The following is a 12347-nucleotide window of genomic DNA, read 5'->3' as shown; positions in this document are numbered from 1 at the left end:
GAAACTGAGTTGGTCGTGTGATGGTCTTGGCCGGCAAAGAGGACACTTGTGTCCCTCCCCTTGGCTATCAGACTATTGAAATAATGAACCCCGGGGAACAGGAGCTGCTCCAGGGATATATATGCTGAGAGAAGAAAAAGGCTGAAGCCTGTTGCCAGCCAAAGGAACTTAGCTCCCAAGAAGAAATTTTGTATAATTCTGACAACTTGCAGGACAGACTAGTGTATTAATTATGGACAGGATCATTCCTTGACCAAGACTATTTAGTTATATATGTCTCTTGCCCTCTATTTATAGATTCATTTATTTATTATTTTATATGAAGGGGTTTTTGCCTGTACACCCCTTACATGGTTGGTACTCACACAAATCAGAAGAAGATATCAGATCCCTTGGAACTGGAGTTACAGATGGTTGTGAGCCATGACTTTACAAACAAACCTAGGTCATGCGGAAGAACAGTCATTGCTCTTAACTGCTGAACTGACTCTCCAACAATCCCCCTATTTAAAATGAACCACATATCAGGTTCCTCAAGGAGAACTTAGAGACCACTGGACCTCTTTATGTGTTCTTCTTTTCCATATGGTTAAATAATTCTCCCTTCTTTCTTTTTCACTATTATTCTTCTCTTCAATTGAGGGTGGGTGGGTGGGTGGGTGAGTTTAGTTTGTTGGGCTTTCTTAGGCCAAGTTTGACCAAAGAAACCCTGGTTACAGTCTCTTTCTTCTAGCAGCAGAAGGTAATAGAGAAATGGTTTAGTCCCATGAGAAGCACCTCATGGGACGCTGCATATATCTTACACTGCTCAATTCTAGGAGTGGGTGACAGTTTCAAACATTTGAAAGGTCATTCTGAGGAAGAAGAACCTCTCTTCTCTTCCTTTCATACTTCTTATTGTGAGTGAAGAGATTTGCATGATAACACACTGTAAAAACAGGGCAGTCTTTGTTCAGTTCTCTTCATCCCCATCACAGGAATACATGTTAACAATCCCAGGTGCCACCCTATGTAGATTCACCCTTCAGTCTCCTGCAAACACCAAGCAAATTCGCTTACAGTTGTGGCAGGAGAGTAGAGACTGGAGAAAGATAAACCAAGATTAACACATAAAAGAAGCCAGTTGGCCGAGGAAAAACAGAGCCCTCCCCGCCTTGGGATTCATTCAACAAATAGAGAAGGCTCCAAAAAAAGTCCTTCAGATACAAACATTGGAGTGCTGTGTAAATGTCCTATGAAGGGTCATGTGGCTCAGAGCCCAGAACTTTGGGGACTTTTCTTTCAGCTCACTGGCCTATCCCCACTCTGTGGAGTCCTTTCCCTTCCTTAATGAATGCCTCTATTCCTAATTCTGACATTTTTTCCCTGGCCTCAAGGACTAGATACCCTGGCAGGTGTACCTATTACACGATGACCTCTTGGAATCCCCCCTTGACTTTCTAACCTCAGAATGAGCTTCTTATGGGGAGGGAAGTGGCTCAACAGGTAACAGAGTGGGCTGTGTGCTAGCCTTCTGAGAGGAGAGCTGACTCTACAAAAGATGCTGGGCCATGTGCATCATGGCATGCATGTATGCATGCGTGCACACACGCTCATGCACACACCCTCATGCACATACATACACAAGAAGAGGAAGAAGAAAGAAGTATGAAGAATGAGGAAGGGGAGGGTGGAAGATGAAGAGGGAGGAGAAAAAGGAAGAAGGAGGGGGAGAAGGAGACTGGGGAGAAGAATAAATAATAACCAAATTTCAAATGAGTTATCTAAAACCAGCAAGATGGCTCTGTGCTGCCAGAACTCATGTGGTAGAAGAAGAAAAACAACTGCAAAAAAAAATTGTTCTCTGACTTCTACACACACACACACACAAACACATTCTCAATGAACTTCTCCAGAACCATTCTCTTCCATTCTAAAACATGACCCAGAACTTCACCTGTTAAACTATTTGTGCTGCTCATTAGACTGTGTTCTTTGAGAACAATAAGACTTTGAGTTACCTGAATAAATTGGGAGAGACTTCATAGCAGCTTCAACAGGTGTTTGTCAAAGTGTGTATAAAGAAGTTATGAGGGTATCAGGTTTTGTTCAATCAAAGCAAAACCAAAGACTTAAGAGGTCCCTGTATAAAGTAGAACCAAATACTTGTGAATTAGCCATGGCTAAACCAAAGAGTTTTTGACCAAAGGTTTTCTTTCAAAGCGTTTCTTACACTGTAAGAAAATTTGGTTTGTCCACAAGCGATACATCCTGACTCTAAAATACAATGCCAAAATTTAATTCTTGTTCCACTTATGTTTCATTATTGTGTGGTTTTTCTTATATTTATTTATTATTTAATGTGTGTAAGTGTGTGCACCATAGCATGCAGAGCCCACAGAGGTCAAAATTGTTGTAAGGCCGTCCTGGAACTAGTATTACAGATTGTTTTGAGGCAGCAAGGAGAGGGCTAAGAAGCGTAACTGGATCTTCCACAAGAGCAGTAAACATTCTAACTGCAAGGCCATCTCTCCAACGGTATGTGTGCATTCTTCTACGAGCTGTAAGAATGAATCAGAATCCATCTACCCTCCTTCCTTATGGCTCCTCTCACTGTGGTCCCCTGGATCTTTCTTCAAGAAGCTAGGAAACAGACCTCTCACTATAGTAACAATACAACCTCCAGGTCCTGTTTCCTTTGCAGGGTTTGAACACTGATTCCTCCCTTCTTCAACAGAACACGGTAAAGTTTGGTTTTAGTTTTGGTGGTGGTGTTGTTGTTTGTTTGTTTGTTTGTTTGGGGGGTTGTTGTTTTGTTTTGTTTTTGTTTTTTGTCTTTTGAGACAGGGTTTCTCTGTGGCTTTGGAGGTTGCCCTGGAACTAGATCTTGTAGACCAGGCTGGCCTCAAACTCACAGAGATCCACCTGCCTCTACCTCCCGAGTACTCAGATTAAAGATGTGTGCCACCACCACCCAGCCTGAGCACGGTAAAGTTTGAAGAAATGTTCCTATAAACATGAGAAAAATAAGTATGCATTTGTGTTTACCGGGTTGGTAAATGTTAATGAGTTTACTTCGAAAATCAGAAAATTTCAAGAAAATGACTTACATTAAAGCTAGGATAAAGCCATTTGGCTTCTCTGATGGATAGAGAGCCAGGTTGCTCCTTCTTTAATGGGGCTTTGCCTGCCCTAATTTTCCGGCTTCCTCTGCTTGTTTACGTACTTCTCCTTCTAGATATATTGTTCGAATTAAATCATCACAATATCCTATAACTCGCTCAAAGAAAAGAATTTTGCATCATATGAGATTAGAAGAAAAGCATTTCCTTTCCATATTAACATGAGAAATGTAGGGCTAAAGAGATGATGGCTCGGTAGTTAAGAGAATTTTTTCTGGCGAAAGATTCTTTTTCCTTTCTTGAGTTTTCTCTCTTTCAGGATTTTTGCAATTATCCCACAGTTATCAGTCTCCCCTTAAGGCCAAATCGAATTACTTTGAGCTTATCGCCAACCTTTCACATTTCTTTCATATTGTCAGGATCTAATTAGAGACAACGTGTTCCTAAGTAACATTTCAAAATCATCCCCCCAAAGCCTAAATACGCACTGCCTCCTCCTCAGTCTATTCTCACAGGTTCTCCTAAAACAGCTCTGGCTGAAAACTGAAGGCTGCCGAATGGCAAGGGATGAAAGCACAGTCTGTGTGTGAAACCCAAATTGAAATCACAGGGGGCAGGATTCACACTGCTAATTGTTGCTTAGCAATAATGTGCAAACCATGCTAATGGAACAGTGGCTCCAGGCACCAAGAAGGCTGCTTCTACACTGCAGTAAGCTGGAAATCTGGAAAGCTGGCAGAGGTGCCAAGCAAAGGAATCCCATGCCTCAGGAACCCAAGGAAAGTTCTGCCTTCCTTCCTAGCTACTGCTCACTTGAAAACAAAGTCCACTTTACCCATTAGTCTGTCCTGTGCTTGGAAGCGCTGATTATCCCAAAGCGGTCCCTAGTGGATTTGCATATGCCTCCGAGAAATGGTTTTGTTTTCATTTTGCTGTTAAAAATATTCTCAGTGACACTAGACGTGAAAATCCCGGTTCGTATCTCGATGATGAAGTGTGTGGGATGGGCTCCTGCCGTCACAGCCCCCTCACCATGTGGGTTCTTTGGGTGCTATTAATATTAATACTTACACCCGCCTGTATTGTTATGTCTCAAGTACAAACAAGCGGATGAACAGGTCTAAGAAGAGCTTTTCCTGGCATTTAGTTTGCAGTTTGTCCTGCCTCTGCCTTTGAGAGGGCTTCCAAGATAACTTGGTCCACTGCTGCAATGACTGAATCTGAGTTTACCTGTGCCTCCCACTCCTCTGTAAGTGAACGTAAGTGAACGGTATGTTGCACAGGGAAGACATATGGAGATTAAATAAGTAGAATCTGGTTCCACAGAACATAGATTTTTTTCTTTATTGACAATGGATTTTTTTTCTAAAATGTATCCTGACTATGTTTCCCTCCCATTACTCTTCCCAGCCCCTCCACACCTCCCTTCCCATCTGGATTCCCACACACACACACCCCATTTCTGTCTGTGATTAGAAAATAGACATGCATCTAAGGAGAAAATAAAATAAAACAAGAACAAATAAATGAGAAAAAAGTCAAAGAAAAAAACACATGAAATATACATAGATGCAGAGATACATAAGAACCCCATAAAAACACAAAACCAGAAGTCATAAAATATGTACAAAGCATCTATAAGGTTAAAAACATTGCCCTGGCTCAATGTTATGAGACAAGGAACCTCCAAAGATACCAGTGGGTTCATTTTTTTCTTGGCCATCTACCACTGGGCATGCAGCCTACCCTTAAGATTTGTTTGTTTCCCTAGTAAGATTCGACTAGAAGGACACTGAGTTTTCATTTCCGAGTGGTTATCAGTTGGAGATGGCTTCTGGGCTAGAGATGCAGGCATATGTCCACTTGCATCTCTAGGATCCCATCTGGTGAAGACCCGTGCAGACCCTGTGCATGCAGCTATTTCTGTGAGGTTATATGTGCATCCGTCCTGCTGTGTTTAGAAGGCATCTTTCCTTGGTCCCTGTCTTAGTCAGGGTCCCTTTGCTGCCTTAAAACACAACAACCAAAAAGCAAGTTAGGGAGGAAAGGGTTTATTCTGTTTACACTTCCACATTGCTGTTCATTATTGAAGGAAGTCAGGACAGGAACTCAAACAGGGCAGGAACCTGGAGGCAGGAGCTGATGCAGAAGACTTGGAGGGAGCCGCCTACTGACTTATTTCCCCTATCTTGCTCAGCCTGCTCTCTTACAGAACCCAGGACCACCAGCCCAGGGATGGTACCACCCACCATGGGCTGGTCCCTCCCGCCCTGATCACTAATTGAGAAAATAAATGCCTTGCAGCTGGGCTTCATGGAGGCATTTCCTCATCTGAGTCCCCTTCCCCTCTGATGACTCCAGCTTGTGTCAAGTTGACACACGACCAGGTAATACATCCTCCAGCTCTTACATTTTTTTCCTCCTCCTCTTCAGAAGAACTCCCTGAACTCCAGGGAGAATGATTTGATGAAGATATCCCATTTAGAACTGCATATTTTCTGGTTATGGGTCTCTGTTGCAGGAGCAAGTTTCTCTGGCGATGATTGAGAAGGACACTGATGTGTGAGGATAGCAGTATGTCATCAGGAGTCACTTTATTTCTATGTTCCTTTAGCAGAACAGTAGTATTTGGTTTTACCCTAGGTTTCTGGGATCCAGTCTCAGGTTCTTGGTAACTCAAATAGAATTGAGTATAGGCTCCCTCTCATGGAATAGGGCTTAAATCAAGTCAGACATTGGTTTGTCATGCCTACAAGCTTTGTGCTACCATTGTACCAGTGTATCTAGCAGCCATATATATCACCATTGTAGATAGAAGGATTTGTAGCTGGGCTGGTGTTTACATTTCTCCTTTGGGAGCAAGCACCGTACCTTCCATTATTGTGAACTGCACATAGATTTTAAGGAAGACTCACAATAAAAATAACAAGTGATCTCAGAGAAGACAGATAAGATAGATAGATACATAGATAGATAGATAGATAGATAGATAGATAGATAGATAGATAGATGAGAGATGAGAGTCTCCTGTATGTAGGAGATGATAAGAATGTTGGCAAGTCAATCCAGAATGTGAAGCTTTGGTGAGCCTATCTCCATGACCTGGTCTTTGCTCTGTGTTCTGGCCCACACAAATATCCTATACATGGTCTTCCCACTCAATAATAACACATAAAAAGATATTACACATGGGTCAATCAGGGACATACAAGTGACTTTATCAAACTGAAGGATTTTCCATGCCCTCAGTGTTTCCACAAATATGATGCATGTATATAAAGGCCCCCATTCTTTCTGTAAGAAGTGTGGCAGCTCCAAGGCTTGAGCAATATTGAGGAAGAGGGGCCAAAAAGAATAAGAGACAAAGGATAGGGGGGGTGGCCTGAAATTCTGTCTTACGGGCATTACACAGTCATGACACTCATGAAGTCACAGGAACTTCAGTTGCTTATGGGGACCCACACAGGACTGGGACCAGTAAACATTCAGTAATAAAAGGAGGGTGGGCTGGGCGGTGGTGGCACACGCCTTTAATCCCAGCACTCGGGAGGCAGAGGCAGGCAGATCTCTGTGAGTTCGAGGCCGGGCTGGACCGACAGCCTCCAAAACAATACAGAGAAACCCTGTCTCGAAAAAAAACCAAAAAAAAAAAAAAAAAGGAGGGTGAAGCCCTATTTAGGGTAGCTAATGGGAGTTGAGGGCTGGCAGAGGAGAAAAAGTCATTGTTTTCAGTGTTGTAGTCAGAGGTTGAGCTACCCATGCTCTCTTGGATAGTGTCACGTGCATGCCCATGTGAGTGGCCCTGTGTAAACCCAGTGAGTCATAAAGCAAAAGTTTAAAAAGACATGAAAGGGAGATGGTGATGTGGTGAGAGGAAATGGGGACAGTGGAAGGAGTAGGTATAACCAGAACATACTCTTCATGTAGGAGATTGCCTAAGAACATTTTTTAAGTGTGGCAAGCAGAAACCCCACAGAGGAATTCAGGGCAATAAGTAAGAACTACCTGGATGCCCAGAGATTATATCAAGAAGTAGGGTGACTGGGGTAGTTGGACTAAGCTGATTTCCAGCAAAGAGCCAAAAGTCCAAGGAAGATGGCAGACATGAGCCACTAAGACCAACAACAGATGTACGAAGATACTGACCATTGGGAATGCAGGCATATGCACCAGGGAGAGATAAGAAAATGGGCCAAACTATGAAAATCAGTATAGAGATTCCTCAGGAAAATGGGAATCAGTCTACCACAAGAACCAGCAATTCCTCTCTTAGGCATATACCCAAAAGATGCACATTCATACAACAAGGACATCTGTTCCACTATGCTTATAGCAGCACTATTTGTAATAGCCAGAACCTGGAAGCAACCTAGATGCCTCTCAACCGAAGAGTGGATAGAGAAAATGTGATACATTTACACAATGGAGTACTATTCAGCAGAAAAAAAACAATGGAATCCTGAGATTTGCAGGCAAATGGATGACACTAGAAGAAACCATCCTGAGTGAGGTAACACAGTCACAAAAAGAGAAACATGGCATGTATTATCTCATATATGGATTTTAGACATAGATCTGGGGAGTGCCAGCCTACAATCCCATGGCCAGAGAGTCAGGGAAACAGAACCTTCATTCAGTGGCTGTTGGAGGCAGAGGCAGACTCCCATGGCTAAGCACTGAGCTGAACGCAAGAAAGCCAGTAACAGAGAGGGAGGACTGATGACCAAAGGGATTAAGACTGGGCTGGTTTAACCCCCAGAAACAGCTGACCTGACAAGGGTTAACTCTTGTATCCCAGGCTGATGCCTGGGAACCCAGCATGGGGCTGATCAAGACCCCCTGAATGGGGGTGTCAGTGAGGAGGCCTAGGCAATCTATGGGGCCTTTGGTAGTTGACCAGTATTTATTCCTGGCATACAAATGGACATTGGGTGCCCATCCCACAATGAGAGATGCACTCTCACCCTGGACTCTTGGGGGAGGTTCTAGGCCCTGTCCTGGATGAAATGACAGACTATGGACACCCCCATGGAAGAACTCACCCTCCCTGGGGAAAGGAGAGGGTATTGGGTGGGTGGTGGGAGGGGGTGGGAGGAGGGGAGGGAAAGGGAGAGGGATGTGAGATTGACATGTGAAGAAACCTTGTTTCTAATTTGAATTTAAAGTTAAAAATAACTTTTTTAATAAAAAATGAATAAAAACTAAGTCATTTATTTTGCAAAACTACCTACCTAATTTTCCCTTAGTAATGATCTGCTATTCCATAAGTTTGGTGGTGAACAGAAAATTCCTGATGCTCAGTTTCTTAATATTTCTACTGACATCGAACATACACTATAACGTGAACAAATTTTAATCATGTAGCTCAATGCATCTTTTCCTCAGGCCATATTTACCCATGAGAGCACTGCACCAGTCAAAACATTCCTAGCACTCTGAAATGTTCCACAGTCAGGACTGTGCCATGCACCACCATCTTTCTGCTCTCTACTGCAACAGGTTATCCTTGACTTCTGCTGAACTTTACAGGAATGGAGCAAAGAATATTTTACTCCTAAATGAATTTTTGAAGTTTATGTGTGTGTGTGTGTGTGTGTGTGTGTGTGTGTGTGTGTGTGTGTGTGTGTGTGCCTGATGTATGTGAACCACATGTATGCAGGGTACCTGTGCATACCAGGAGAAGGTGTCAGACCTCCTGAAACTGGAGTGAGCCACCACTTACGGGTGCTGGGAAGCAAACCTGAACCCTCTGCAATAGTAGCAAGTTTTACTAACTGCTGAGCTATCTCTCTAGCCTCTATTTTACTCATTAACAGTTGCCTTATGAACAAACTGATGTGAACATGTGTGTCTTTTTGTGGACCTCAGAAACCATTTCTGCTCGACACGTGTTATATGTTTAGCTTCAGTAGCTATTACCAATTCTTCAAGTGGTTTTACCAAACTATGTACCCACAAGTAATGTGTACAGCAAGTACTTGCCAACAACTAGTATTGATAGTCTTTTAATGGTAGCTATTTGGTGAAATAGAATTTGTCGTTCCCTTAATTTGTAGTTTCCTAATTGCAAGTAATGTTAAACACTGTTGATATGGGTTTTTTTGCTTCCTGTGAAAACAATCTTTTAATTGGCACACCCTGAGTTGGGCTAGAGGATCAGAATAGAAGTTTGAGAACATGAAGGGCCTCAAAGAGTCTATATTCTGATGAGCACAAAAATGCCGGGGCTATGACTTCTATAGAAGAAAAAAACTTGAGAGTGAAATCCCTGTCCCAAGGACTATAAAAGCAAAGGCCAGACCAAGAAGAAATTTGTGAGAGGAAAATATACCAACAGTCAGATAAGATGAAATCAAATATTTCCTCCAATATTGGCAAGTACCTCAGAGGTTTACATCAGTGGAGAGTGGAAGCCAAGCTGCAAATCAGAAAGCTAACCTTTAGATAGTGCACACCCCTCCTGCACTGAAGGCAGCACTCAAATTAACTCTGTTCAATAATCCTGAGGGAGCTACTATCTGCATTAGTTATCTATGGCTATGGAACAATATTTCCACTAGCTCAGCAGTTTAAGACAATGCACATATACTCTCCCACACTCAGAGTCCAGGAAAGATGTGGGCCCTCTGCTGAGCTATAACCAAGGCAGGGTTGTGGACTGGGTACCCCCACCCGAGTCTCCAGCTGAGCTTCCAAGCTCTCATAGCTTCCAGCAGCATTCATTTCCTAGTAGTTCTCGGTTGGCTGTTGGCATTATTTTGCCACATGGCCCTCGACAAATGACAGTTCTCAACACGGCAGCTGTTTTTTCAAAGCCAGCAAAGAAGAGGACCTTCCAGGAAAACAGATTCTACAGGGATGTATGACATCAACATGTATATTCAATCTTGTGTGTTCTATAACCTTTGAAGCTTTCTGTCTGTTAGGAACAAGACATGGGACCTGATGACACTCAAAGGGTAGGAATGGCACAGTAGGACATGAACACCAAGATTTCACTAATCTCTCTTCACAGTGAAAAGTGACTAAGAAGGGTAAAAACAAATTGCCAGACAATGGCTAAGATGGAATGTGGGCACAGGTATATCTAAATGTGGGGTTTGCCTTCTTAACCAGATAGCATCAATGAGAGGATCCAAGAGAAGTAGTTCCAAGCTGGAAGGGGCTGTCCTGGGAAAGACTCAGAATGAGCAGAGGGGCCACATAGAGGCAAAAGGAAGGATGTGTTGGGATGGCAAGGAGACCACTGATAGAGAATGTGCTGTGTCTCTTGTGAGTGAGACAGAACAAGTGTGAGCATCTGAGAGTATCACCAGTCTGTAAAGTCAAACAGAGATGTAACAATCCAATGCATTATTCAATAAGGATTTACCAATATGGTTTTTTTTACCATAGGCTTATAAGCACTGCTTTTAAAATGTTAAGATGAATTAAGCATCATGGCCTCCTCCTAATCAGTATATTTGAGATTTCACAGAAGGATAAATCTTGATGATAACTGAAGTAGATATCATGTCTACTTGGCAACGCCTTCTGAAGTGTAGCTATAAATTATTTAAATAAACGTTGAGTTGACGTTGAAATATTTCTCATGGAAGCCCTAAACGGGAGACTCTTCAATAGGAAGACTGAGGTTATTTTTTCCCAAGAGGCCCACTACACCCTCTAAAACCATAAATCATAAAGCCTGTGTGTTTGGTAATTCATGACAGTGGAGAGCTTGGAGATGGGTTCTGTGGCAACGCCCTTCTGAGTATCAGATCACACCACCTCCAAACCAAAGGCCATCAGCTTGATTCAGGCCCCAACCCACACAAATAGGCTCACTGCAAAGAATGATATGTGGGAGGTTGGGGTGGGGGTAGTATTGAGACAGGGAAGCTATTTAAAAGTAACTGGTTACCTTCTCTAAGAACCCAGAGTGAAGGCTTGGTGCCAGGCTGTCTGTGGTAGAATCCCCTTCTCCAGCTACCAAAATGAGTGGCCATAAAACAGTCACTCCACTGTACCTCATTCACATTCCACGTGGCAAGGGAAAAATGAGATAATGCACAAGAGTGAGCCATGCATATTCAGCTCTAAAGAAGGGTAAGATGAGACAGTACGTAGAATGGGCTTCACGTGGGGGGATAAACTAGACATACAATAAAACATTCATGACTGCATCATTAGTGCATCATTAGTGCAGTGCTCCGCTAATAAAATATGATGAATTTTGCTGAATAAAATATCCATTAGGAAAAACAATCACGAATCCTTTCCCATCTTGTTTTTTCTCCAAGGATGCATGCAGCTCCAGGGAGCTTGGCATCAACTTAAATGAATACAGTGCTGCTTCCTGGTGAACCCACAGTAAGCTCTGTGAGGAGGAGAAAGAAGTGTGATACATAAGACCTTTTAAAATATCTTAACATTCATAAGTACTTGTAGGGCACACGAGCCAGTCAAAGATCGCTGGCACTGAGGGGAATTCAGATGGGAGAGTTTTTGGTTGCCTAAATAGAACCAGATGAGGTCACTGTGTGAACAGCTCTTGTTCACTAGGTAAAGCATAGGGCACCTAGACTATGATAGGCTGACCTTTAAAACCATTGGCTGACTGTTTTCCTGCTCTGTATTCTTTTTTTTTTTCTTGCTTTAAAAGATGCTTGCTGTGGGACAATAAACAAGTTCCTGCTTGACTAGACTCCCTGCTACATCTGTCTCTGGGATCCTGGGAGGCTGGGCAAGCAGTCGCACTTACCTTTCCTAGCTCAGCCTTTCGTGGTTGGGCTAAGACCCTGCAATCATTGTCTCATGTGACTAAATATATATTTTCCAAATAAAATTGGTTAAAAAAGTTACAAATCTACTATTAAGTTCACATATGTGTGTGTATATATGTATGGATTTTTAAGTTATACTACGCATTTTTATATTAACTGTCTAGACAATTACATTCAAAACCAAACTATGTCTGAAATAAAGATAAATGTTTGAAGAAAATGTGCATAATATTCTATATTTTACATATTTCAATATATTGATTTTATTTAAAATTATCCTCGTCTTTCTTCATCTAGTGCTAAAGCAACTAAAGCAACTTCCTATCAAAATAAAATTTCCACAAGACGTTTTTACACCATCTCTTTGCCAAAGTCAAAAGGGCTATCATCGTAAGTAAATATCCTAAATTTTTAAGACAAAATCCTTGTAAGAGATTTTCAGACATTCAAAAAACTTTGCTGCAGTTTCTTTTTTAAAATG

Source organism: Mesocricetus auratus, unplaced genomic scaffold, assembly GCF_017639785.1.
Source record: "Mesocricetus auratus isolate SY011 unplaced genomic scaffold, BCM_Maur_2.0 Super-Scaffold_100010, whole genome shotgun sequence".
NCBI lineage: Eukaryota > Metazoa > Chordata > Mammalia > Rodentia > Cricetidae > Mesocricetus > Mesocricetus auratus.
The sequence above is the reverse complement of the archived record's forward strand: the minus strand, read 5'-3'. Positions refer to the sequence as shown.